The sequence below is a fragment of the Vitis vinifera genome, chromosome 16 (assembly GCF_030704535.1).
Source record: "Vitis vinifera cultivar Pinot Noir 40024 chromosome 16, ASM3070453v1".
NCBI lineage: Eukaryota > Viridiplantae > Streptophyta > Magnoliopsida > Vitales > Vitaceae > Vitis > Vitis vinifera.
This window is the reverse complement of record NC_081820.1, coordinates 4,827,387-4,854,596: the sequence shown is the minus strand read 5'-3', so window position 1 is coordinate 4,854,596 and position 27,210 is coordinate 4,827,387. Positions and strand designations below refer to the sequence as shown.

The window sequence follows — 27,210 nt, the reverse complement described above, 5'->3', positions numbered from 1 at the left end:
AATATATAAAGCAAGACTCATTGCTAAAGGATTCACTCAAAATGAAGGAATTGACAACAAGGAGACTTTTTCTCCTATATATAAGAAAGATTCTCTTCATATCATTATGACATTAGTTGCACATTTTGACTTAGAGTTGGAACAAATGGATGTGAAAACAACATTTCTCAATGGAAATCTACAGGAGGAGGTTTACATGAAAAAACAAAAAGGATTTTCCTCTAGTAGTGGTGAATATGCAAGCTTAAGAAATCCATATATGGATTGAAACAAGCATCCCGTTAGTGGTATATGAAGTTTCATGATGTTATCTCTTCATTTGGTTTCATGGAGAACATTATGGATCAATGTATATATCAGAAAGTCAATGGGAGTAAGATTTGTTTCCTTATTCTATATGTGGATGACATTTTACTTGCAACCAATGATAAGGGTTTGCTACATGAGGTGAAACAATTTCTCTTTGAAAACTTTGACATAAAGGATATGGGTGATGCAACTTATGTCATTGGCATTAAGATACATAAAGAAAGATTTCAAGGCCTTTTCGGTTTGCCTTAAGAGACCTATATCAACAAAGTTTTAGAGAAATTTTGGATGAAGGATTGTTCACCTAGTATAGTTCCCATTATGAAGGGCGTAGGTTCAATTTGGACCAGTTCCCAAAGAATGATCTTGAGCGGGAACAAATGAAGAACATTCCTTATGATTCTGCTATTAGAAGCTTGATGTATGCTCAGGTATGCACAAGACCTGACATTGCATTTGTTGTTGGGATGTTGGGAAGATATCAGAGTAATACAAGTATAAACCATTGGAAAGCTGCAAAGAAAGTGATGAGGTATCTTAAGGGGATCAAAGACTACATGCTTGTGTATAGACGGACTGATAATTTGGAAGTGATTGGCTACTCTGATTTAGACTACGCTGACTACATTGATTTGCGAAAATCAACTTTAGGATATGTCTTTATCCTAGCCGGTGGAGTTGTTTCTTGGAGAAGTGCAAAATAGTCTTTGATTGCAACTTCCACTATGGAGTCTGAGTTCGTGTCTTGTTTTAAGGCTACCTTGTATGGTGTATGGTTAAAGAGTTTCATTTCTGGGCTTAGAGCTGTGGATTCAATTTCTAGGCCATTGAAGATATATTGTGACAATTCAGCTGCAATTTTTATGGCTAAGAACAACAAAAGCAGTAGTAGAAACAAGAACCTCAACATCAAGTATTTAGCCATAGGAGAACATGTTAAAGAGAAAACGATGGTTATTGAACACATTAGCATTGAATTGATGATTGTTAATCCTTTGACTAAAGGTATGCCACCGTTGAAATTTAAGGATCATGTAGATAGATTGGGACTTGGTTCCTTTGTGTGATTTTCCTTGTAAGAATGAATGTTATTTTCAATGAAACTCTATTTTTGATGTTTTCTCATATTTGATTTTCTTTGTGTACAATTTTATTCATTTATTGAGAAATATCATTAATGTTTGGACCTAGAATAAACATAGCGTTTATTCATTAAGTTATATGGGCTAGTGTTTGAGAGACATGATGCGCTATGATACATGGAAGATAATACTCAATTTTAGAGGACCTATCACCATGATTCATGTGTTTTGTTTCTTGCTATGGTGAATGATGGAATATATGGACCAAGTGGGAGAATGTTGGGATTTTGCTTCTCCTAGATCTTCGGTAACAAACCAAAGACGTGATTGAAATGTGGTCCACATTCATTCCATCAATTTAGAAATGAGGATTAATGTTCGGAACCACGTTTGCATCTCTACCTCATGTTTTATGCACACTCAAAGCAGACTCGGTGATGGAAAGAGTCTTTAACAAGGGGCAGAGCACTAATGGGTAGGGTTCCCTAAGCCTTCAATCTCTTTCAGTCTTAAAAAACATCATCTAAGAAGAGATTGAGTAAAGTTTAGAAGTACCTAAAACTTGAACAATTGAAGACACTGTTTTAACCTATAAGAATGGCAATGACGGGAGGTACATTTTTTATTTGTTTTCAATTCTTAGACTACGACTCTGGAGCTAAAAATGATCCTGAAACATTTTCACAAGACATAAGTTGCTAAAAGTCAATTTGATGGTATGATGCTATGAAAGAATAGAGAAATTCTATGGCATCTAACAGAGTCTGGAATCTTGTTGAGTTGCCTAATAGTCCAAAAGCCATTATGTAAATAAGTCTTCAAGACAAAGAAGGATTCATTGGGCAACATTGAAATATATAAAGCAAGACTGTTGCTAAAGGATTCACTAAAAAAGAATTGACTACAAGGAGACTTTTTCTCCTATATCTAAGAAAGATTTTCTTCATATCATTATGACATTAGTTGCCCATTTTGACTTAGAGTTGCAATAAATGGATGTGAAAATGGTCTTTCTCAATGGAAATCTACAAGAAAAGGTTTACATGAACAACCAAAAGGATTTTCCTCTAGTGGTGGTGAGCATTTGGTATGCAAGCTTAATAAATCCATATATGGATTGAAATAAGCATCCCGTTAGTGGTATTTGAAGTTTCATGATGTTATCTCTTCATTTGGTTTCGTAGAGAACATTATGGATCAATGTATATATCAGAAAGTTAGTGGGAGTAAGATTTGTTTCCTTGTTTTGTATGTGGATGACATTTTAAATGCAACCAATGATAAGGGTTTGCTACATGAGGTGAAACAATTTCTCTTTGAAAACTTTGACATAAAAGATATGGATGATGCGACTTATGTCATTGGCATTAAGATACATAGGGACAAATTTCGAGGCATTTTCAGTTTGTCTTAAGAAACCTATATCAACAATGTTTTAGAGAGATTTTGGATGAAGGATTGTTCACCTAGAATAGTTCCCTTTGTGAAGGGCGATAGGTTCAATTTAGACCAGTGCCCGAAGAATGATTGTGGACTCGTATTTTTCACATGCATCCCCACTCAATCGGCAATACTCACTTTTATTTTGGTGAAAAATTAGTTTTGGAAAAAGTCGGAGTCGCCACTTGTTTTATTTTATTTTAAAAGGGAAAATAAAACAAGAAAGCAAACCCTAAAAAAAGTGACTCTATAGTTTTTGGAAAAGTGTGTCTTTCAAAAACCCGAGTCTAGGTTCGAGAATCAGATTATTTATTGGGAAGGTACCTCTAAGAGGTAGCACCCTTCTAAGCCCTACAAAGGTCTCTACTAACTAAGTTGAAGGAATTGGGGCAATTAATTGGTTAATTATAGATACCTAGGTAGGCTAGGTGATTTTAAAAAAATAGCATGCCTAACAAGAAAACCAATCACAATCATAAAGAAGATTTAAGGTGCGTACCTGAACTGCTTCTTAAGCACTATCACAAGACATCAATGGTTAATTTAAATAATATATCACCCAACATGCGCTTTATCATAAATAATTGAACAATGAAACAAATTTCAAGACACCCAAGCACTATCAAACATAGACCTAGTTCACAATGACAAACATATTTATAGAATATAGAAAGTGGGTGATAAAGGGTGTACCTGGATAGCATAGATAACTTGTAATGTGCTTTTGCAAAACATAAGGGGTTAGATAATGAATAATAAAATAAAGAAATCCTGGCATGCTAGTTATCCAATTAGCATAGCAAAAATGATCAAATTATATGAAATAATCAATTATCACACACATCTTGTGTACAATTCCTAAAAAATGGATATAAATATGATTACAACAAGTAGCAAAGGTGGTAGCAAAAATAAGTTTTGAAAAGATTTTCTTATGTAGGGGTTTCACCAATTCCCCAATTGATATACACGAATTTAGCCTAGAATTATCTCATTTATTTAGGATCACTTAGCTTGGATTCGTGTTTTACTCAAAACCAAAATTTTCATTGAAAACCGAGAAAAATGCGAACCGATCAAAAACTGGTTGCATATTATTTTAAGAAAATGAGATTTTGATTCCAATGACTCTAAATGAATTTTTTTAAATATATTTTAATGAGGAACATTTTGGGAAAAGGTTTGTTTTTAAAAGGAAAGATATTATTCACAAACAACAATACTCAAGGATCAAACATAGGCAACCCAAAAGAAAACAAAATCACAAAATAAAATTTTAGACAACCAAGTTGACTAAAGTGTTGAGGATAAGGCCAACCTTCATGGGTTTCCAGTGGCATTACAAAAAAAAAAAAGGATTTGACCAACAATCACTAAGACATCATACTAATGATCGACTTCCAAATTAAACAAACTAACAAAAATATTAACCAAAACTGACATCCAAATTTCAAGAAGCACATGAATTAGGATAAAAACCAATCAAGGATTAAAACCAACAAACTTAACATTTAGAGATAATAACATGGGATCAATTAAAGTAAATTAACACTCTAACAAAATATGATAAATCAAAAACCAAAGTTTCACAAACTTGAAAATATGAAAATAATAACATGTAATTAACTAGATTGATTAGCTAAAATTCCAAAAAACTCATACTAATAATTAATGAATCAAAGCTAAAATTACCATACTTAAAACATGAAAATAATAACATGCGATTGACTAAATTGATTAACCAAAACTCTAAAAAACACTCAAACTAAATATAGATGGATCAAAATTAAAATTACCATACTTAAAACATGAAAATAATAACATGTGATTAACTAAAATTATAATCAACTACAAAATTGAATATAATGGATTAAAATCAAAATTAACAAAATCGGAAACACACAAAGTCATTCAAACTAAACAAAAAAAATAAATTAATACTAAATTTAATTGGAATTAAAAATATCAACTTTATCTAATAAGATTGATCAAACTGTTAGATTAAAATTTCAAACACATCTAAACTAAAACAAATAAATAAATAAGTAAATCGAAACTAAACTAAATCTAAATTGAAAAGGTGAAATTTATCTAAGAGGTCTAATCAAACAATTGAATTAAAATCACAAACTCATTCAAATTATAGAATAAATTAAAACTAAACGAAATTGAAACTAAACTTTATCTAATAAGATTAATTAAACTAATAAATTAAAATCCACAATGAATCTAAACTAAAGAATAAATTAAAACTAAACTAGTTGGAATTAAAAACACGAACTTTATCCGACATGATTATTTAAACTAATGAATTAAAATCACCAACACACTTAAACTAAAAGATGGATTAAAACTAAACTAATTTAGGATTAGAAAAAAATATATATAAACTTTATCATGAAGAATTAATTAAACTAATGAATTAAAACCACAAACACGTTTAAACTAACAGATAGATTAAAAAATAAACTAGCATGGAACTAAAAACATAAGCTTTACGATTATTTAAACTAATGAACCAAAATTAATTTTTTTTAAAAAAAAAACATCTAATCTAAGAGATAAATAAAAAATTGTGCCAATTGAGATCGAAAAATTTTATCACAAAGAATTAAATTAACCAATGAACTAAAAACCTAAACTAAAAAAAAAATGCTCTATTGAAAACTAACATGTGATATGAAAGAAAAAAAATCCTCTCTTGATGTGTTAAAGTGGCAACTCGATCCCTGTTTGAAGTCCTCTACTACTCTCCAAGAATTCTGCGCATCCTCTTAGAGTCCTCTGCTGCTCTCCAAAATCTGTGCGTGCTCTCCCTTGAAAAAAAAATCCTCATTCCTATTTTTTTTCTTTTTATTTATATGGCAGTTCACTCTCTCTATGGAATATTTTACTTCCTTTTTGAATGCACATGGATATCGGAAGTGCATATATGCGTGACTCACTTGGAGATTTCCTAAGGATGTAACCCATGTCTTGTTTGGTAAGTGATCAAATTCCCTGCAAATGCACGGTCAAAGAACAAATCAATTTATGAGATAATGTCTGTCAATGACAAAGTTCAGAGCACTATTTGTCCTCATTGCACGATAAAGAGGCCTATACCACAACACATGAAAGAGGGCATCCAACCAAAGCATAGATGATTCCAAGTAGAGGATTTTGGAACCTTTGCCTTCAATATGTTTGGCTCTCTCAGAATTTTCCTACCAAAGCCCATTTGGTGCAGCAAAGAAATCTTTATAACTATCCAAACCATTGCGAAATCCAGATGTGTATTTGTCTCCATTAGAATTTTCCTACATTTCTTGCTTTATTGTTGTCTCAACTTCTAGTCCTAATAATCTTGAACCCACTTGTATCTTAGAATTTTCGGAGATGACACCCTTGAATTCCCATCCATCATCATCATCAAAACCATCATCCCCATTAATCAAATCTGCATGCAACACATTTGAATCCGAATTTGAGTTCAAATTCTACCCATAAGAGACTGTAGGCAACCCATTTTCACCTTTGATATGTTGATTCTGACTGCACAAATTTGAAAGAATATCATTAATCCCAACAATTGGATCCACCTTCATTCTGTGCTTCGTAGAATAGACTCGTTTGTGATTGAAAGTCTGTACGGGCTCGAAGGAATCAAATTTCTTCTCTTCATTCTCCTCTTCATTCTCCCCAAAAATCAATAACGGCAAGGTAACTTGAGGCTTAACCCACTGTTTCTTCTTGGATTCAGATCAAGTCAGCATTCAGTCCACGCAGCTCACCATCGATTCGTAGGTTTCGCTGAATCGTCAGGAAAGAAATTAAAATGGTCGAAGGGTTTTGCGGTTTGGAAGTGTAGAGATTGGATTGCTATCCTCTGTTCTTCGCTTCTTGGATCTTGATCGTCATCTGAGAGAATCTAAGAAGAACCATGGGTTCATGAGGTAAACAACACGTTTGGTCTGAAACGAAGAAGGGTTCTCTAGCAGCGAACTTGGGAAGAGTACATCCAGTGATGCAAAGTGAATGGCAGTAGTCAGCGTGAGCGACGACGAAATGGTGGCGGGTGTAGATGGCCTCCTCCATGAGGCGGCACCACTCCTTGCACCACTGCACAGTGTTCTCGTTGTCGAGCTTCGACGCCGTACACCTCGTCACAACACAACCTATTTGGAAACGTACAAATAGTGCCAACAAAGAGGGAAAAAAAAAATCCAAAAAGGCACATCTGGAGGTGATAGCGATGATAGTGGTGGCTTTGATGAGTTTATCGTTTTTCTATGGAGATGTAGTGCATTGGTGTAGATATTCAGAAGACTGCTATAAGGAAAGCTTGTCTCCTCCAACTGATGGCGCCCCTGTGGAGGTAATGTTCACTGCTAGCAGAGATGCATCTCTCTGAAAAATACCTATCTTCCTGCCATGCGTGATGCGCTTTCTGTAACGGAATCCTGAAGTCCCCATATCCCTAGGAGAAATGTCCAGTTGTTACTCCTCCATTGTTTTTTTTGTGAGATATCATCCTAGTTGTTACTTTGTGGTGTGATATGCATGTTATCCCTTGCTTCTTCACGTGTGAATCATCTAAAATGTGTGGTAATCATCATGTTTTCTGTGGGCATGTAATGACGCTTTTTGGGACATCTGGTGAAGGTGATGGGAATTCTATAGAAGACATGTGATGTTTCTATCATGGTCAAATGATCGTCCACTGATGATATTCTCTTCATAAGATTCCCAATTTGGTCATGATCTCCTCTCCTTGATGGCTCCAAGTCTCATGCAAAATTAAAAATAAAGTTGAAATAAGAAATCATGTAATTGGAAATAAAATAAAATAAAATAGAAGATCAAATCACATAGCCATAAAATCCAAGATGTCAATTCATGGAATTAAAGAATGAATAAATAAGTGAGTAAATAAACAAATAAATTGATAAGGGTATAAAAATAAATATTAGATGTATGTAATTAGAGAAAATAAAGAAATTAAATTAATGCAACATATTATAATAATTTAAATGTCAAACTCAAACCCTCAAATATATATATATATATATATATATATATATATATATATATATATATATATATATAAATTCATTTCATGCAATGTATAGTCAAGCTAATACTCATCTTATCTCGAAAAAAGAAGTAACCAAAATCAAGAACATGCCTAAGTGAACTATGCTAAAAGAAGTGTCCAAGTGACCTATTATGAAAAAATGTCTAAGTGACCTAAGGTGAATGTGTGCAAGCTGGAAGGTGTCTAGGTGAATATATGCGGGGCAAGGTGAACCCAAGTAGGCCTGGGTGAACCTAGATGTGTCTAACCTAATGTGTTCCTAAAAGCTATCTTAAAAAGGAAGGAAAAAACCTAAGTTTAAATTAGGGCTACCAAAAGTCACAATGGGGTTATATAAATCCCTCAACCAAAGTCCCCAAGGTGGCTTAGAAAAGATAAGTTACACGAGTAGTAATAGGCCATCAGGAAATTGTTGTAAAATACCAAACAAATACTTAATAAGACATGTGCTTGGAGGACAAAATGGAGGGTATACAAATATGCCCCTATTCAGTAGAGATCGCGAGTGTAGGGAATGTGAGTAAAAAATACGAATAATGAGTGAAACGAAGTGAACTATACCGAAGAACTAAAAGAAAAGGACCAAAGAAATGGGCCAAAGTCCCTCAACCAAAGTCCCCAAGGTGGCTTAGAAAAGATAAGCTACACGAGTAGTAATGGGCCATTAGGGAATTGTTGTAAAATACCAAACAAATACCTAATAAGACATGTGCTTGGAGGACAAAATGGAGGGTCTACAAATATGCCCCTATTCAGTAGAGATCGCGAGTGTAGGGAATGTGAGTAAAAAATACGAATAATGAGTGAAATGAAGTGAACTATACCGAAGAACTAAAAGAAAAGGACCAAAGATTTTGTCCTAGCACATGATGAGAGTAAACTCGGAACATGGGGTCACAATTTCAAAAATGGAACAACTATATGTCGTGAGCTCAAGGCTACGTGGAAACAATGACTCTAGGTCATAGATAAAATGATTGACTTTGCGTCATGAGCTCAAGGCTCAACATGGAAAGAATGACTCTAGGTCATAAATGAGAAAAAAAAAAACTCTAAGTCGTGAGCTTTGGGCTCTAAATGGAAAAAAAATGACTCTGGGTCATAAATAAGAAGGACTCTAAGTCGTGAGCTCAGGGCTCTAAATGCTAAGAATGACTTTGGGTCATAAAAAAAAAAAAACGACTCTAGGTCGTGAGCTCAGGTCTCTAAATGGAAAGAATGACTCTGGGTCATAAATAAGAAAAACGACTCTAGGTCATGAGCTTAAGGCTCTAAATGGAAAGAATGACTCTAGGTCGTGAGCTTAAAGCTCTAAATGAAAAAGAAATAAAAAAATGACTCTGGGTCATAAATAAGAAAAAATGACTTTAGGTCGTGAGCTCAAGGCTCTAAATGGTAAAGAAATAACTCTGGGTCATAAATGAGAAAAACGACTCTAGGTCATGAGCTCAAGGCTCTAAATTGAAAAGAAATGACTTTAGGTCAAAAATGAGAAAAACGACTCTAGGTCATGAGCTTAGGGCTCTAAATGGAAAAGAAATTACTCTGGGTCATATATGAGAAAAACGACTCTAGGTCGTGAGCTCAGGGCTCTAAATGGAAAAGAAATGACTCTAGGTCATAAATGAGGAAAACAACTTTGGGTCGTGAGCTTGGGGCTCTAAATGGAAAAGAAATGACTCTAGGTCATAAATAAGGAAAACGACACTAGGTCATGAGCTCAGGGTTCTAAATGGAAAAGAAATGACTCTGGGTCATAAATGAGGAAAACAACTCTAAGTCGTGAGCTTAAGGCTCTAAATGGAAAAGAAATTACTCTAGGTCATAAATTAGGAAAACGACTCTGGGTTGTGAGATCAGGGCTCTAAATGGAAAAGAAATGACTTTGGGTTATGATACAATGAGTAACTCAGGGTTACAATGAATTGCTCAGGGCTATGTGAACATCTTAGGGTTATGCGCTCTAAGCTTTATGACTAATCGGCTAGATGGAGAATGCGATACACAAACTCCAGGTCAAACCACTCATGGACGACCAAATGAAGAAAGCTAAGCTTAGGGGTGGAAAGACTCTAGGTTTTAAGGAAATGATAGCTTAGGGCTACTAAGCTCAAGGCCTAAGGGAAGAAGGATAGCTTCGGACTATCAGGCTCAAGGCCTAGAAGGAGAGAATAACTCAAGGCTATAAGACTCAAGGTCTAGAAAGGATGGATAGCTCAGGGCTAGAAGACTCAGGGCTTAAAATGAATAGATAAAGAAAACCAACTTGAAAGTGGATAGGAAATAAATAGGCTCAAAGTCATATACTCGAAATGCTAAGGGTCGAACTACTAAACTTAAGGAGGGAAATATGCCCTAGTATCCAGGGTGCTCGCATTGCTAAAACAACCAGTAAATCAATCATCCGTTGAAATCATGGATCATAAACTGATGCATCATGAAAAACCTCTGAAAACTCTGAACTGAAAAAACTCTCTATGTCTCAAGAGCTGCTCTGTTGACGAATCTCATAAGGTAAATATCGGAGTGTGTATATCACGACTCATCTAAAAGCAAATCTCAAAGTGCACAAAAATACTACTCATCTGGATAGCCCAATCTCTAAGGTAACTAATGAGAAAAGCAATCTATATCATGAGCATCTGGTTAAAGGATCCACCCATGCTCCTCGGGTGAAAAATGATGTGATCCATCTCTATCTCAACAAATCCATGTACGGAGGTCCTAATACAGTCAATCGTCAAAAGCCCCATACTAGTACTCAATCTAAAACCAAGCTAGTTGCTGTTCTAATCTCAAGGATACTCAAAGAAAATGGGGAAATATGCCCCAATATAAGATTTGATGTCAAAGTCATGAGGTAAATATCCAACACCTATCATCCATCCTCGTACTACTGCACAAAAAAAATCTCATCAAGGAAAGAAGAATATGCCCCAACATGGATATTTGAAGTACAATTTCATGAGGTAAACAACCAACAATGATCATCCATCTATGCACAATCTCATCAAGGATAGGGGAATATACTCCAATATGGATATCTGAAGTACAATGTCATGATGTAAACAACCAACAATGATCATCCATCTATGGACAATCTCATCAAGGAGATGGGAATATGCCCCAGTATGGATATTTGTAGTATAATGAAGAAATTATCAAAATCCACCAAACATCTTTATAACCATGAATGAGGATAACCATACTATCCAACAATAATTAGGAACCTTAGAGAAAATGGGAAATATGTTTCAGTCTAGATATTTGATGCACGACAAAATGATGAATCTGATACCATCAAAGAACTGTCTCCAGGCTAAAAAATTCATCAAACATCAATATGCCAAGCAAAAGAGAGAAACCAAATGCTTCCAAAAGTATCTCCCATAAGAGAAAACATAGTAACGACTATACTTCAACCAATCTACAAAAGTTTGTCCAAGTGAAGACTGTTAAAGACAACGTCTGATCTCATGGCCTTAAGGTAGTCTTAAGACACGGGACGTAACATAGGCCACGGTGAGAAGGCAAAGAAACGAAAGAAAACTAGGCTCAAATACCCAATTATCAAACCCATACCCTCTTGTGTGGTGTACAACGCATAGGAAAATCTCATAAGCATGTGAACTTAAGAGGAGTCAATGAGAATGTCGATGGTGAAATGAGAAAGGATGAGAAGTGGTCAAACCATCAGCAAGTCATGTAAATGATGTGAAGAAAGGTGTCAAATTGGTATGGTGTATGGATATTGGAATGGGACGAAAAAAAGGAATAAATAGTGGGAAAGAAGTAATGGGAAATCAAATGAAGGTAATGAGAAAGTAAAAAAGGAATGATGAGCAATGCATATCAGTATAACAAAGGTAAATCATATCACCCATTATGGAGTAATAGAGAAGACACTAATTCAAATACCTTAGTGAAAAGTTACTCAACTCTCATACCTATAAAGTACAACTACTCTGATCCAAGAAATAAAGGATCTCACAAAACTCAAATCTCTCACAAAAAACTCTCACCCCTCCAACTGCATAATGAAAGTGACTCAAGGAGTGAAAAATTCCTCATGAAAAACTCGCATAAACCCTCAATGATAAACCTAATAAACAACCCTCAAATAACAACACATGCTCATGAGATTAGGATATCAAGTACAAACACATCATGGAGCCTTTTTTTTTTTTTGTCATCATTTCATTTTTTTTTTCTTTTTTGTATGCGCATACCCTGGTCATCATACATCATACTCCAATGAGAAACTACAAGGAATGAATAAACTCTCTCAAATCATTCATGAACACATGAAACCCTATCCCATGAGACAACCTCTTAAGCTAAAATCTCTGAATCAATGCCAAGTGATGGAATGAAGAGAGTGGTACGACTACCCTATATGCATCAATATGTGAAGAATCCAAGTGAAGGAAATATGAAATATAGCAACCAAAGATAAAAGTCAAGATTGAGATGAAAATGTGAAAATAATGGAATGTAACAGACAGGGTGGTGAGGTGATAATAGCAAGGATGAGGAAGATAAGCCTATAAGTCCAAAGCTCATGAGACTTTCCTATCAAAGCATAACCATACATCAAAGGGCCCTAACCCGAGTGTAGAAATGATAAGCAGGGCTATAGAAAAGAAAAAGGCTATAACATACCACATGAGGCTTAATGGGCTAGCAACGATCTAATATATTAATATAGGTGATAAGGTGTAAGGCTAATCGAAATGATGATCACCCATCTTACGACCATAATCTCAAATGTAATACTTCTTCAGCTAATCCACATTGGTAGGCTTTGAAAATTGGTTTCCATCTAAGTCAGTCAACCATGCAGCCCCTTTTGGAGTCAACTCTCGAATAACATAAGTCCCACTCTAACTAGGTTTGAATTTCCCTCTAGGGTCTCCAACCAAACCTCTAAGAATCCTCAAAACCAAATCTCATTTCTATAATGGTCTAAACTTAACCCGTTTCCTAAATGCGCGAACCATATTTCTCTTATAGGCCTAAACATGATCTGCTGCTCTCAATCTCTTCTCATCTAAAAGGTTAAGTTGATCAAATCGAGCTTAAGCCCACTCTGTCTCAAAAATCTGCTACTCAAGAGCTACTCTCAATGAACCCATCTCTGTCTCGACTAGCAAAACAACCTCCATACCATACATAAGAGAGTAAGGTGTAGCTCTTATAGAGGTGCGAAAAGAGGTACGGTATGCCCACAATGCAAAAGGGAGTTTCTCTTACCAATCTCGAGAAGTCTCAACCATCTTCCTCAAAATCCTCTTAATGCTCTTATTTGCTACCTCCACTGCCCATTAGTTTGTGGCATGTATGCAGACGATCTGTGATGTTGGATGTTATACTTCTGTAACAAAGTATCTACCTTAGCTCGAAAGTGTACACCTCTGTCTGAAATCAACTCATGAGGGACCCCATAGCGGCAAATGATGTGTGACTTGATGAAACTGGCAACTCAAGTAGATGTCAACTTTGTATATGATGTAGCTTCCACCCACTTGGTGAAATAATTTATGGCAACTAGGATGAACTCATGACCGTTGGAAGATTTTGGTGAAATCTTCTCCATAATTTCAATACCCCATTGTAAACCTTCCATTTTGTCCCTTTAGCACATGTTTTTGATGGCCCATTACTACTTGTGTAACTTATCTTTTCTGAGCCACTTTAGGGACTTTGGTTGAGGGGTTTATCGAGCTCCACATTAAGACCTTGGGTGCCCTTCAAATTTAGACTAGGTTTCACTTAGGTGCACTTTAGGTTAGGCTTATTTAGGCAGACCTAGTCTCACCCTAGGCCCATATAGGTATACCCGACCCATTAAGTACCACCTTAGGCCCATCTAGGACACTTAGGCCCACTTAGGCCTTTTTAGACTCACTTTTAGTATGACTTGCATGATTGCATGGCCTGCATGACTTGTGTGGCTTGTATGGCTTTCTTTATTATTTTCATTTTATTTTATTATAAGTTTTCTAAATCATATTTCTTGGCTTTTTAGGCATGAGGAAACGGGCTGCCATCTATTTGGAAGGAGGATCACCAGAATTTTGGAGAAAGAAAAATGGAAAAAAAGTTTTGGTAGGAGAAAGAAAAGTTTCCTTTTGGAAAAATGGAGATAAAAAAAAACCAAAAAAAAAATTGGAATAAAATCAAATAAGGAGGTTTTCAAAGGGGGGCTGGCAGCACACATTGAGAACATGGGAAGAAATGAAGAATTTTTGTATTGCTTTAGGCGAAAAGAAAAAAACAAACTCGTGTCCATAGATTTTTTAAGGATTCTGGAGAAAAACCATAGCTAGAACTCAAGTGAGTTGAGTTAAAGTTGCTAGGTATGTTTCTTGTTAATTTTTGTATTCCCAATTACATTTGATCCTCCATTATTCTCTGGCCATTTTTGAACATTCAATCTTTGTTGTTTGGTATGGACGCTAAGGGCCACAATTGGTTCTATTGAGATTGGTTGGTTGTTTTTTTATTTGCTTTGATTTTTTTATTTTTTATTTTTATTTTTTTGGACTTTCGTTTTTTTCAATGTCATTGATTTCATCTAAGAATAGTATGCATTTGGGTTTGTCTTTTGAATCTAATGATAGAAATCCTGCCCTGTTTATGTTAAAAATCTATTTTGACTCATTCCCTCGTTTTAACCCATGGATTTCCCCTTGAAATGAGGTTATTTATGTTCATTTTTTGCTCATTATTTCCTTGGATTTTTATTTTATTGTTTCCATCTATGCTTTTTGCTCCTTCTTTCATACGGTGTTGGAGCCCTTGTCTATATGTTTGAGCATGTATTGGAGAATGACAGAGGTTTTGATATGAGAACAGATTGATGAAGAAGATTTGCCAAGGTTGGACAAAGATATAAACATGTGATCCCTAAATATAGTAGCAAACTAGAAACTTGCATGTTGGGCAATGGTTGAGACATGATTTGATTTCTGGGTGGATGTGGAGAGAATTAGAGACTTCTGCTTTTGTATTCATGGAGTTTGGTTGCTTCTAATTCAGGTTGGCCTGACTTTTGTAATCCTTTATAGGAATCTTGGTGCTGCCCCATCCATGACTACTCTATTTATCACTGTTTTGGTGATGGTAGGAAACACCCCATCAACTAATAGCCAAGAAAAGCTTCACTCAAAGATCATGGAAGCAAAAGACTTGAGAATCAAAGCTACTTCAGAGACTCTGAAGAGCATGAGAGTTTTGAAATTGCACTATTGGGAGGGCACCTTTTTCAAAAAAATTAAGGAACTTAGAGAAACTGAGAGACATTGGCTGAAGAGATACCTCTATACATGCTTAGCAATGGCCTTCCTCTTTTAGGCTTCTCCTACCTTAGTTTCAGTTATAACATTTGTTGTTTACATTGTATTGAAAACACCATTAACAACAGGTAGAGTTCTCTCAGCTTTAGCAAATTTTTGAATGCTATAAGAGGCCATCTATAACCTGCCAGAGCTCATTTCCATGATAGCTCAAACAAAAGTCTCCATGGATCAGATCCAACTCTTCATCTAAGAAGAAGATCAAAAGAAGCTCGCAACCTATCCTACTTCAGAATCATTTTGAAATCGCCATTGATATTGAGGTAGGAGAATACGCTTGGACATGTGATTAAATTTGAAGTCAACTATCAAAATTGCTGAGCGGATGAAAATTATGAAAGGTTACAAGGTTGCAGTTTATGGGTCAATTGGATCTGGCAAATCAAGCTTACTCTGTAGCATACTTGGCGAGATCCCTAGGATCTCTGGGACAGGAAATAAGGAATATGGATCAAAATCTTATGTCCCATAGAGTGCTTGGATTCAAACTGGGACAATAAAGGATAAATTCCTCATATGATCCTTTCAGTGTTGTTGATGCGCCTACCAGAGCACACCTATTCCAAAAATGTCTTATGCAAATCTTATCCCAGAAGATTGTCATTTATGTCACCCATCAGCTAGAGTTCTTGGATGCTTTAGACCTTGTTCTGGTGATGAAGGATGGAATAATTGTTCAATTTGGAAAATATGAAGATTTGATTGCAGACCCAAATAGTGAACTTGTTAGACAGATGACTGCCCATAGCAAATCCCTAGACCAAGTGAACCCATCCCAAGAGAACTGCTTAACCAATAAACCCCCGCAGAAAAATAAAATTAACCTCATAAAAGAAAATTCTCATGACCTCATCAGCAATGGAAAGCTTTTATATGGAATCCCTAAGGAAGAAACAAAATCTAGTCGGGTAAAATGGCATGTTTATTCAACCTTTATCACTTATACCTATAAAGAGCTCTGGTTCCAGTTATCCTTTTGTGTTAAGTTCTCTTCCAAGGGTTGCAGATAGGTGGTAATTACTGGATTGCTAGGGCAACTGAGGAGCAAAACAAGGTTAGCATAGAGCAGTTTATAAGGGTATTTTCTTTGTTGTCTAGGAAAGCTCCATATTCATATTAGAAAGTGAAGTTCTGCTATCAACTATCGCCATTGAGACTGCACGCCACCTCTTTTTTGAAATGATCAAAGCAGTTTTTTAGGCACCCATCTGTTCTTTGACTCAACCCCTCTCAAGTCAAATCCTCAATAGATTTTCTACAGATCAAAGCACAGTAGACACAAACATTCCATACAAATTAGTTGGATTAGCATTTGCACTTGTTCAGCTATCAAGTATCATTGTTCTCATGTCCCAAGTTGCTTGGCAGGTCTTCCTTTTTTTTGTATCCATCATTTCGATCTCTATATGGCATCAGGCTTACTACAATACTACTGCCAAAGAATTAGTTAGGATGGTTGGGGTTCGAAAAGCTCTGATCCTCCACCACTTTTCAGAATCTATCACTGAGGCAACAACAATTCGTTGCTTCAATCAAGAGGATCGCTTCTTGAGAAGAAATCTCAGCTTGCTTGATGATTATTCTCATGTTACTTTCCGCAACACTGCCACAATGGAATGGCTATGCATTCAGATAAACTTTCTTTTCAACCTTGTTTTCTTTTTGGTGCTTGTCATCTTGGTGAGCTTGCCGAGGTCAACCATTAGTCCCAGATTGGCAGGACTGGAAGCTATACATGGTTTGAATCTAAATGTCCTCCAAGCCTAGGGGATATGGAACCTATGCAATGTAGAAAACAAAATGATTTCAGTGGAGAGGATTCTTCAATTCACCAAAATACCAAGTGAAGCTCCATTAGTGATTGAAAACTATAGGCCAAGCCTTGAATGGCCAAGTAATGGAAGAATAGACCTTGACAACCTCCATGTCCAATATACCCCTACTCTCCCAATGGTTCTCAGAAGTATAACTTGGGCCTTCCCAGGAGAAAAGAAAATTGGTTTTGTGGACATAACAGGAAGTGGAAAGTCAACATTAATCCAAGCTCTTTTCCTAGTCGTTGAATCCTCAAAAGGCCAGATACTCACTAATGGGGTAGATATCAGTAAAATGGGTTTGAAGGATTTGAGGTCTCGCTTGAGCATAATTTCTCAAGACCCAACATTGTTTCAAGGAACCATGAGAACTAATTTGGATCCTCTAGGAGAGCATTCAGATCAAGAAATCGAGGAGGTGTTGAACATGTGTTGTCTTGCAAAGATTGTAGGACAGGATAAAGGGCTTCTTAATGCATGAGTTGCAGAAGATGGAGAAAATTGGAGTGTTGGACAAAGGCAGCTTGTTTGCTTGGTTAGAGTCTTACTGTAGAGAAGGAAAATTCTGGTGTTGGATGAGGCTACAGCATCAGTGGAGACGACAATAGATAATTTGATTCAGAAAAGTAATAAGGGAAGAAACAAGCAAATGCATAGTCCATAGTCACCTTTGCATCCTAGATGTCTCAACCCCATACCCAAATGAATTACTGAGCAAGAAGCCAAGCGAGACGCAAGCAATGCAGGACTTCCTAAGGTATGTCCCTGTATATGTTCCAAAAGATAGAAACAGGACTAGTATCGAAGGCATGGGTGCAAATTGTTTCATTCGTTGATAGATTTCATGAATCTGAGAAGGCATTTGCTAAGGCACAACAAGAATTTGTGTCTTGGATTCTAAAAGAGTTGCCTTACAAACAAAGTCTCTGAACCAAACGTCTTTTAATGGGTTCAAAGATCTAGAATTAATATTTGGTCTAGCCTGGGAAAATACTATCAAGGAAATCCTGATGTAGCTTTTGGCAATATAATTAATTACACACTCAGATATGGTGGCATGGGAAGTAGACACTACACTGCACATAAAAAGCTTCTAGATGAGGGCAAATGGTACATGATAGCCACTTATCAGCTAAATGAAGAGGTCTTGAGAACCATAAATGTGATATTTGCCAATTTTCATAAGCTCCATATTTCTGAAGCAGCTATCCTGTGCATTCCCTATTTGGTAGGATCGCCCAAGTCTGGAAGTATTGCTGCTCAGGAATTCATCTTGGACATCTTATGTTTGTTAATTCACTACAAGAAAAATGGGAAACAATGACGCTTTTTATGCGTCAAGAAAGGTAAAAGAGGGCGCTTCTCTAAAGCATCATCTTCTCCCCTATCATTATATGTTTTAGCCTACAATGACGTTTTTAGGAAGCGTCATTTTTTATTAATACTTTCAATGACACTTAAAAAGATGTCATCTTTTAATAACGTACACTTTTAAAAAACGTCATTTTTTTTAACATTTTATAGTGAAATGATTTTTAGGAAATTGGTAATCTTGACACTTATAGGAGCGTCATTTTTAATATATTTTATCATGACACTTTTATAAGCGTCTTTGAACATTTCATATTAAAAATAATTTTTATATTTTTGTTATTAAAATAGTGATTTCCTATATAATTAAATAAAAAGAAAAAAAAAACAAGCCCCAAAATTAAATTGGATTTTACTAATAAAAATACCTTCAAATATTAATATACAACAACTTAATTCAAACCATTAATGTACTACTTATATATAATAATTACATACAAATTTGTTAATTATAACAAAATATTTCAACAACAATTTCTAATTCTTTCAATAAAAAAACAAATATTAGTGCAACTATTAACATCTACATTTTACAAAAAATATAGTTCAACCTCCAAATAACTTTATTGATGTAATCTTCATGGTTTTCAAGATCACCTCCTTCAACACAATGGTTCTCTTCTTTTGGCTAACCTGTTTCTCTTGCAATCTGTAAACAAATATAAAAAGAATAGAAAACCTCTAAATCATACATGTAACAACTAATAAGTATAATTGAAACTATGTATAAAACTTTCACAAAAATTTGAAGAAAAAAAAAACACTAGAACCAATATAAAATGAAATGTAGAAAAAATTGAGAAAAATAAATATGAGTTAGAGAAAAATATATAGTTAAAGCTTATCACTTAAGGATAAAATGTCTTTCACTAAGGGGGTGTTTGGTACGTCGGAATAGGGAATGGAAATAATATTTTGTTTCCTTTCCTATTTCTTAGTGGAATGGAATGAATTTAATGATTCCATTTCTAGCATTTGGATGAACTTAGGAATGCAAGATTGGAATGATTATTTGTTTCCATTCCAATGTTTGATAATAATAGGAATGGAAATGAAAAAGAAATAAATTTACAATAATATCCTTACATATAATTTAAAATATTTTTTTATTTTTACTTTTATTTTTAAAAAAAATTGAGAGGTTTTTTGTTATTAAATAATAAGACTAAAATATATATATATATATACTCAATAAATAAAAAATTAACCATAAAAAATCGTATAACCCTAATGCACAAATATTCAATTATTATTTTTATTAAAATTTGAATAATTTTTCATGCTTAAGTAGTTATAAAATTATATTTTTCAAAAAAAATTTATTTATTATAATATTTAAATTCTCAAAGCTAGCAAATGTTTTTCCTATTTTCAAAAGAGGAAATAAAAGAATTCAAATTTATTCTAATTTTCAACAAGTATCATATCCGATAAAATCCAAAACCTTAAAAAATTTTAAATATTCGTTTTTTTTTATCAAAATTTTAAATAATTTGTCATGCAAAAAAAGCTATAGAATTATATTTTAGTAAGAAAAAAAAAAGAAAAAAAATATAAGAACATATAAATTGTCAAAGCTACCAAATACTTATTTCTTATCTGCAAAAAAGGAAATAAAAAAACACAAACTTCATTCTAGTTCTCAATATAAGTACCATATCTACTAAAATCTACAACTAGTATATCCTCCAAAATTAAGCCATCAAATCAATAAAAAAGTTCATAGGAAATTGATGAAACAAAATCCAACCTAAAATTTCTATCAATCCAACCTAAAGACAATAAATCAATAAGGATGCAACATGGAGATTCATGAGGTTTGAAGAAGTTGTTTCGCCCATTCAACCTTGAGATCTTCATCTAAATTGAACAAAAGTTTGACTTTCATTGGGTCACTCATAATAATTTGACTTAACTTCAATATGTCCAATCTATTAAGATTAGGAAGTTTCTCCAACTCACCAACCACTCTATTTTCCTTTTCCGTCTATTGGTTGAAGTTACCAACAAGGCTCTCTAATGCATTGCATGTTCTTGTCATCACATTAATTAAAGTTGTGTCATCATTCCTTGCTCTTTTCCTACGAGATTGTGATGAACATTCCATTCTACTTGGAGTGGATGCAACTGTATTAGTATGAGAGGCATCAACTTCGGCTTCTAAGTCATCAACTCCAATGTCATTGCTTGCTTCAACTTGATCTAACTCTTCCAAAATATCAGCAGCTGACATTGCTCCTTTTTCATTAGCACGATCTTTACCAAAAACAAGACTTAGATCATCAAAATGTGGAAATGGCTTGAGTCTCAAACCATTAGCATCTTTATGCCCCTATAAAATATACAAAAAATAATTAGCAGCTTTAAAATAAAAGTTACTAACTTAAAGAAATATTAATCTCATGCCACATTGGTTTGAAGACAAGATAAATGATTAAGAATATATATCATGTCTTTCCTTTGATGAAATGAATTATAGAATAGGGTCTATTTGAATTTTTATGATCACTTCCAACTATAACTCCTAATTATTTTCCTAAAAGCATCAATGGTAAATACTAAAAAAGAAAGAATATATCATGCATTAAAATGTAATTCATATAAAATACATAATATATTGAAAGCAAAAGAATATACCAATGTATCAAATTAAATTAACAAGATGTTGTGGAATAAAAATACAAGATAGGAAGTATTGTAAATATATTTACCTTTACCCAACCTTCAAATGCATCTTGATCACATAAAACCATTTTCTTTTCATTGTCCCAAGAAAACCCGCTACCATGGGTTAACATATCCATTATGGCATTGAATTGTTTTTTTAAAGTCTTCACACGCGATTCAATATGTGGACTTGCTTTAAGTCCACTATTTGGAAGCTTTTCCTCTAACATCTTCTCCACTTGTAAAAATGCTCCTGGTTTAAACCCATTGTCACATTTTACCTTCCCTCAAACACACAACTCAACAAGACACTCAACCAATTTTTCATCCTCACCGGGAGTCCACACTCGTTTGTTTCTTCCACGCCCCCTTATTTGACCACTTGATGTAGAATCCATCCTATGTTTCAAAAATATCAAATTATATAACTATATTTTAAGAACAAATATAATATGAAGACAATTATAATAAACACATGTCTAATTAAATCTCAAATTCAACAATAGAAAAACATTATCAAATTCAATTCAAACTAGTTCATCATATAATAATCCATACAAACCATTCAAAATTTGCAAATGATAAGTCTAAAACATCAAACATAATTTTTCTCCTAAAATAAACAACATACTATAATGTCCTCCATTCATTAAACATTTGAATTGCTAAATTTCTTCGCCAAGCGCTCCATTGATCCGATGGTTCAATTATAGTTATTGGTTCACCTACAACTTGGTGGTCTTGCACATCCAACTCTTGTTCCAATGGATCCACAGGCATCTCTCTTTTAATGAGATTATGAATAAGACAACAAGCAAGAATGATTTTGCATTGTGTCTTTATTGGATAGAATCAAGGGCTCCTAAGTATAGCCCAACGTAGTTTAAGCAAACCAAAACATCTCTCGATAACATTTCTTGTTGTAGAATGCTTCATGTTGAAAAACTCTTCATGGGTTGTTGGCATGTGTCCCTCTCTCCAATCATTGAGATGATATCTTTGCCCTCTATATGGGGCAAGAAACCCTTTTCCATTTGTATAGCCAGCATCAACAAGATAGTAATAACCTAAAATGAATATTCCAAAACATATTTTAAAAAATATATCATATATTAAAAAGAAATCAATTGTTTATAAAAACCATATATTTACCATGTGGAACTGTCAGTCCATTTCTCCTACTAACTGCATCTCGAAGCACTCGAGAATCAGAGGTCGATCCCTCCTAACCTGGCAATACATAAATAAACTGCATGTCTTGAGAACAAACTCCTAAGACATTTGTTGCAATTTCATTCTTCCTTGTTCGATATCTAGGTTTGTCTCCCTCACATACATTCACTCTAATGTAAGTTCCATCTAAAGCTCCTAGATAATTCTATTTAAATAAAAGCATTAGTATTGCTATAATATGAAATAATTAAACCTATATAAACTTAATTTATAATTTATATACCTTAAACCATTTCCATCTCTCATCTGTGGAGTTCTCAGAGACTGGTTCCGGTTTTTTGAGTAATACTCCTTGTAGGCGAATGACTGTATTCAATACTGCATTGAAATGTCTACTAATAGTTTCTCCAGACCTTTAGAATCGAAATTTTATAACTCGATTCTTTACATGATGTGCAAGAATATGCAAGAATAATGCAACCATTTCTTCTACATCAACATATTTTGAATCCTTTAGTTTACCAATAGTACGAAGCATAGAACATAACATGGTGAAAGTATGTTTATCCATCCTAAGTTGCTCCATACATGCTATATCACTCCCATAAATCAATCGATCAAGATTTTCAACTCGCAAAAATTCTCTATTTGCAGGTCTTTCCATCAATGTTTGCCTCTGATAACGTTTCCTTGTAGTCGTGCAAAGTGCAGTAAGCATATTAAGTATGTTCACTATAATATATAGAATCATGATAAGTTGTTCTCTTCTTTCCATCTCAATGAGGTCCATGACTGTGCAAGAGTCCTAATCATAAAGGCGGGAAAAAAAAACATTCTGTGTTTTTAATAGGAACAAAAAAATATTAAATATTCCATGTTTGACCTCATTATTAATTTTCTATAAGCAAAGAAAAATTTATATATGTAAATTCATTTGTACCAAACTAATACTAATTTTCATACCTTTTAAGAAAGTTAGTAGCTTAATAAAATTAAAAAATAGGCAAGTGGGGCACATACAAATAGGCAAAATTTATCATTACAATACTCTTGCTTGGGAAATCTAGCAAATATTAAATTAATCTATTTAACATAACCATATGTTCTATTGACATTTTTGTATATGGTCAGAATCATGGTAGTCCTCACAATCATGGTAGGCATTACTTCTAAATTTATTGTTACTTGAATCATTAATCCCAAATTTTGGTCCGTTTATTCTGGCTACTGTTTCAATGTAGGCAAAAGATTAAATATTAAAAAGATTAAATATTCTATGTTTGACATCACAATCATGGGTTTTTTAATCATTAAATTTATTGGTTGTTTAAATAATGTCCATAATTTGCCTTAATAATAACAATAATAATAATAATAACAATAATAATAGTAATAATGATAATAATAGTAATAATAATAATAATAATATTCGTTAATAATAATAATAATAATAATATCTGTTAATAATAATAATAATAATATCCGTTAATAATAATAATAATAATAATTACAATAACAAGAATAATAATAATTTATTGGATCTGGAAAGGTATGAAAATCATGTTTTATTGGCATTGGTGTTGTGATGTGATGTGGCTTAGGTCGGGAGATTTGCATCATGCAAACCTCCTTGGGCTGTCTACATCAAACTTAAAGTTGGGCCGATATAGATTAATAGCAGTTGGAATAAAAAAATTAATCAATGTTGGTTTCTCGGTGCTTAATGGTTTGTTTACTGTTAAATAGCAATGATATGAAGAGATCTTCATTGTGGCCCATGCTAAAGTTCCAAAATGAGCAGGAAACGCAGCAGATTTTATGCGAGACGGCAGAATCCATAGCTTTAACTAGGAAAGGAAGACGCCGATAATAATAAACAAAGGGGAAAAAAACCAAAAGTTTTGTTTTTGTTTATTTTTTTCTTTTCATTTTTTTCCAAACCATTAAAAATTTTCAATATTGTAAACACGTGAAATCGAAAAATCTTTTTCCAACCATTTCAATTTTTCTCTCCAGTTTCCATTAATACAAGATAAAGAAACATAAAAGATTCCAAACATAAATTAATAAAAAAAAATTAATCGATTTATAGAGAAGAAGAAACACATATAAAGAAGTAGAAGAAGAAAGAGAAAATAAGGTAAACCTGATCGAAGATGTAGAAGGGAGTTTTCAGAACCTAGTTGCAGCAAACAATGACGAATCCTAGATCCAACAATCAAAATGAACATCCAAAACCCTATAAATTAGAAATTGATTTTTTTTTTTTTAAATATCGTGGAAGGTTTAATTGATTCAATTTGGAAGAATCACTTGTTGCAAAGAATTGGATGATGAGTGGGTCTCTAGCTTTGAAAAGAAGATAAGAAGTGGATGATGAATGGATCTCTACCTTTGCAAAGAAGATAAACATCGAGTTTGAAGAACAAGATAATAGGGTAAAATAGTAATTTAGGTTATTTTATATTATCAAATAGGTTTAATGAATCAGAATACCACCTACTTTTAATGAATGCAAATCTGACTCATAAGTTGGATTTGATTTCTGCCGGAATAATTTTTTATTTCATTTCCGTCTTCTTAACATTTATCCAAACATAGGAATAAGGGAGAAAAGGAATGAGATGTCTATTCCCACTCCCTATTCCCGTGTACCAAACACCCCCTAATTGAATAGAGAAACTTTGTAATAAAATAGTGTTTCATTAGTAAAAAAAATAATAATAATAATTCTTGAAAGTAACATATTTCTAAATATGATATAACATCAAAAAAGTTAAAAATAATGATTCATGGTACCCTATAACAATAAGAGGATAAATGAAACATGAATTAACAATTAACTAAAAATAAATGTTATGCACACAATGCATGACTATAAAAAATTTCAAATACACAAAGAAAATACCAAAGGAATATAAGTCTAAGCGGATGACTTCTCAAGAAATTTAAAATCATAAATAAGGGAGAAAAATAAATAAAAGAGATGTAAAAAGAAATTTTCCTTACCTTTATTTTTCATGCTATATTTTCTTAGAAATTTTCAAATCCAAAAATCATGACATGTTAGACTTTAAACAGGGTATTTCTTTCATTAACCTTTTTATAAGCTACTTTCTTATAGAAGTAAAATTTCTCATTCAATCATAAGTCCTCCCTTTTTATTGGTTCAGATGGGAAGAAAGGAAAAAGAGACATGCACATATTTAAAAATAGACTATTTCAATGTATAGAGGCCAATTGTTTATTAGTATTAAGAATATTTCTTATTTCGAAAAAGAAAAAAAAAGTATGAAAGATTGTTACATTTTTTTAGTTATACATATACATATTCTATAGTATGTTATTGATATATTATAATAACCAATATGCATTTTATTTAAGCCTATAAACAAATAAAACTAATTATAAGTCAGAACATGAATATAATAACCAATATATAGTTTATTTAAGCCTATAAACAAATAAAAATATTTTTTTTTATAATCTAATATTATTTATCTTTTTTAATCATTATATTAAATATCAATATCTATCTATCAACACTTTTTATTATTCATTTTAATTTTTAGAAAGATAGTATTTTCAAATTAAATAAATAAAAATCAAATCATTATTATATTTTTTGACAATATAATATATCAAATGAAGATCCCAATGCTCCAAAACATTATATGGGTCTTTCGGTTTAGTTTTCATAGTTATCAAAGCTATAACGGTATCAATTTCAAGATAAAAAAGAAATGTCAATACTAAATACTATTTCCAGTATAAATATTTTTCTTATGAATAAATAAATCATAACACAGGCTTTGTAGTGAAAAATGTATTTAATTGATAAAAAAACATCAAACATAAAACCAGAAATTATAATAATGCTAAAATTTGGGTTGCTTGAATATTCTTGTGGACCATCAAAGGTCTTGTATTTAGAGTGGTGCAACACATTAGACCACTAAGTGAGCAAGTTTTGAAGTACCTTTCCACGAAGTTCATGCTTGTGTAGCCTCCAACAACCCTCCTCTTTCAAGTCATTGGTTAACCACCAAATCTTGCCAAATTCAAAAGCTAAGAGGCGAAAGAAATCATTAACATTGTATGGGATTCACACCAACATTTAGGAATTCAACAATTGGACTTACAATTAAAATTGTTCTCTGTAGTGTGCTAGGCCTTATCTAATCCACAACAAAATCACAAAATACCTACAATAAATTAGTTAGTATGCTTTTTTCAGATTTATTAACTTAAATATACTTGTCATTCATAAAAATAAAGAGTGAAAATCTAAAAAAATCCTCTAACTCTCTCCTCAAAACATCAATGATGGTATTAAATGTACTCAAGAACTCCTACGCCAAACCATCCAAAGTCATATGGCGCGATACATCCAATGAAGTGAACCAACGTTGGGTCACACTACTTAGGGACATAGGGAAAAGCATAACCATATGGGCCTCATCCAATTTGTGGGCCCTCATAACTGTACTATAAAGCCTCAAATGGATGCGAGGGTAACCTATGCCCATGTATTTCTCTATCTCAAGCATCCTAAACTTGGCCGGTAAACCAACCACTGGTGCTTCATTAAAATCCTCTGAATTAATAGCTCTGTCTGAAGCCCCCATCTGCCTCAACCTCTACTCGAGTCTATCCATACATGCATGTGGGTCCTCTGAGGTTGGGATAGGCAATGTGATAGGAGGTGGGGTAACCTCGGTCTAACTATGCAAAGTGAGAGATATAGGTTGTGGTGCTGACTGACTAGGTAGAGGGGGTGGTGGTACTGTAGTATCAAACTGGACACTCCCCTGAACTAGGACCTGTTAGGTCTGCTTTCCATCTATCATTTGGCCAAGGCTAGCTAAAACTTCCTAGATAGAAGTCATGGCGGCAGCAAACTGGTTAACAGTAACTAT

The 27,210-nt window shown here is 33.7% G+C and overlaps 1 pseudogene; it reads left to right on the top strand.

Annotated features, from left to right (window-relative positions):
* Positions 1–14,871: 14,871 nt before the first annotated feature.
* Positions 14,872–18,404, top strand: LOC100263196 (ABC transporter C family member 7-like; annotated as a pseudogene).
* Positions 18,405–27,210: the final 8,806 nt, after the last annotated feature.